Here is a 3,563-nt window from a genome sequence, read left to right as displayed (position 1 = left end):
CGGTGTTTCTTTGCTATTCATAAGGTTTTCCCTGGCCAATTCTTTGAGAAGTGGATGGCCTCTTCCTTCTTCCTAGTCTGTCTCAGTCTGTAAGCTGGGCTGATACCTGTGCACCATGTGCATCCCGCTGGATTAGAAACACCAGTGGCTCAGCCTAAAAACTCACATCAACACATCACCATGGTAGGACAAACCGACAGACAAGTTTGCCTCCCTGTTGGAAACCTTTCGTACCACCCTACCTGGGTCCCTGCGGCTGACTCCTATAGTCATTAAAAAAATTGAAAGTTTAAAATATTTTCTCAAATAAACTCAAGACCCAGATAGTTTTACTTGGAAAGTCTATCGAGCATTTAAGGGGCAAATATTGGCAATCTAATATAGATTATTCCAGAGTATAAATAAAGAAGAAGCATAATTTAATACTAAAACTTTATCAAACAGGAAAATTACCAATCTAGTTTCATTTATGAAAATAGGTGCAAAAAAGGACCAAAATATTATCAAACTAAATCCAGCAAACAAAATACATCATCATGTCCCAGGAAATCATGAGGGATTTAATCCTGATCTTAATAATGCAGATCAAGGATTTTATCTAATTTAACATTTATTCATGACAAAAATAAACCTGAGCAAAGTAGGAATAGAAAGAAATGTACTTAAGATAAGAAAGCCTGCATCAAGCCTCACAGTTCAATGGTGAAATATTGAAAGCATTGCCTTTAAGATCAGTGATACAAGAATGCTAGAAATTACCATTTCAACTAAAAAGTAAATGGAAAGTCTAGTCAGGCAAGAAAAGGAAATAAATGATACAAGGATTGGAAATGAAGAAATAAAATTATTATAATGCAAAGTGTTATGATTGTTTAAATAGAAAACCCAAAATAACTTACAATAAATGATGAGAGTAAATAGTTTCACAAGTTTGTTCCTTAGATGTATACATATGCCTTAGCCTAAGAATCAAGTATGGAATATTATTTATCTTGTATAATTAATGGTCGTGAATTAAGTACTTCAGGGCCATTATTCAAATAGCAATCTCTGACTAACATAGCATCTATGGATGTACAAGTGTGAGATTATACATGGATGTACAGAATTGGGTGTTTAGACCAACTAGCCCAGAGGAAGGAAAGGGAGGGAATGCCGGGGATGACAAAAGTGGCAGGATCCAGGTAAGGGGAGGGAGACAGGCTTCACCCCAGAGGCAGGAAAGGGAAGGAACACCGGGGATGAGGAAAGCAGCAGGATCCAGGTAGGATCCAGGTAAGGAGAGGGCAGAGAGTTTCAAACAGCTAAGGGAGACAAACTTGTCTGTCAATTTGTCATACTGTGGTGGCTTGCCTGTTGCTGTGCGGTTTGAGGCTGTGCCACCGGTGTTTCAAACACCAGCAGGGTTGCACATGGTGCACAGGTTTCAATGCAGCTTACAGACTGAGACAGACTAGGAAGAATGAAGAGGCCATCCATTTCTCATATAATTGGCCAGGGAAAACCTTACGAATAGGAGAGAAACACTGTCTGATACATTACTGCGCAACTTTATGAATAGTCTGGAAACACTGTCTGATACAGTGCGGAAAGATGAGCCCCTTGGGTTGGAAAGCACTCAAAATATGACTGGTAAACAGCTACCTCATCAGACTAGAACCAACCTTAACGATATGGATAAAGTAAAGCTTTTGGGACCTCCATTTGCTGATGTGGCACGACTCAAATTGAGGAGAAACAGCAGCAACCTGTTAATAATTGGAAACACAGAATGTACAAAAGAAATCTAGGAAAATTGGAAGTTGTCAAAAATGAAATGGAACCCATAAAGATTGATATCCTAGGTATTAGTGAGCTGAAATGGACTGGTTCTGGCCATTTTGAATCAGACAACCATATAATCTACTATACTGGGAATGAAAATTTGAAGAGGAATGGTGTGGCATTCATCAGCACAAAGGATGTTCCAAGATCTGTCCTGAAGTACCATGCTGTCAGTGATAGGATAATATCCATACACCTGAAAGGAAGATGAGTTAATACTACTATTATTCATATTTATGCACCAACCACCAAAGCCAAAGATGAAGAAATTGAAGATTTTACCAACTTCTGCAGTCTGAAATTGAACAAACATGTAGTTAAGATGTGTTCATCATCACTGGTGATGGGAATGCAAAAGTTGGAAACAAAGAATCACAGGTAGTTGGAAAATTTAGCCTTGGTAACAGAAATAATGCTGGAACTCACATGGTAGAATTTTGCAAGACCAATAATTTATTCACTGCAAATACCTGTTTTCAACAACACTAAAGGCAGCTATACAGGTAGACTTCATCAGATGGAGTACACAGGAATCAAAATGACTATATCTGTGTCAAGAGGTGATGGAAAAGCTCAATATATTTAGCCAAAACAAGGCCAGGAGCTGATTGTGGAACAGACCATCAACTGCTCATATGTAAGTTCAACCTGAAGTTGAAGACAATTTTAAAAAGTCCTCGAGAGTCAAAATATGATCTCTCCTGAATTTAGAGACCATCTAAAGAATAGATTTGATGCACTGAACCCCAGTGACTGAAAACCAGAAGACCTGTGGGATGACATCAAGAACATCATCCACGAAGAATGCAAGAGGTCATTAAAAAGACAAGAAAGGAAGAAAAGGCCAAAAGAGGTGTCAGAAGAGACTCTGAAACTTGCCCTTGTAAGGAGAGTAGCTAATACAAATGGAAGAAATGACAAGATAAAAGTGCTGAACAGAAGATTTCAAAGAGCAGCTTGAGCACAAAGCCACTTATTACAATGAAATGTGCAAAGACCTAGAGTTAGAAAACCAAAAGGGAAGAACACACTCAGCATTTCTCAAGCTGAAAGAACTGAGGAAAAAAATATTAAGCCTCGAGTTGCAATACTGAAAGATTCTATGGGAAAAATATTGAATGATGCAGGAAGCATCAAAAGGAAGTTGGAAGGAATACACAGAGTGACTATACCAAAAAGAACTGGTCTATCTTCATCCTTTTCAGGAGGTAGCATATGTTCAAGAACCAATGGTAGTTGAAGCTGCACTGAAGGAATTGGCGGAGAACAAAGCTCCAGGAATTGACCGAATACCCATTGAGATGCCCCTCTGAAGACACTCACTTGACTATGCCAAGAGACTTGGGAGACAGCTAGCTACCTGGCCAACTGACTGGAAGAGATCCATATTTGTACCCATTCCAAAGAAAGGTGATCCCACAGAATCACCTGGAAAATATCAAACAATATCATTAATATTGCATACAAGTAAAATCTTACTGAAGATAATTCAAAAACAGTTGCAGCAGTATATTAACAGAGAACTTCCAGAAATGCAAGCTGGATTCATAAGAGGCTGGATCCTGATTTCCTCTATTCCTGCTTACTACCTCACTGTCTATCCTTTCATCTTAACTCTTACTTATCTTGCTGGTCTGTTTCTGCCTCTGGTCACAAAATTAAAAGTCCTTAATAAACTAGTCAGTTAGAAAAGCAGGTACTAGATTTAAAATATATATATATATATATATATATATATA

This window comes from Orycteropus afer, unplaced genomic scaffold (assembly GCF_000298275.1).
Source record: "Orycteropus afer afer isolate SDZICR_OR568_19922 unplaced genomic scaffold, OryAfe1.0 scaffold00363, whole genome shotgun sequence".
NCBI classification, from domain to species: Eukaryota; Metazoa; Chordata; class Mammalia; order Tubulidentata; family Orycteropodidae; genus Orycteropus; species Orycteropus afer.
This window is presented reverse-complemented; position numbering follows the sequence as displayed.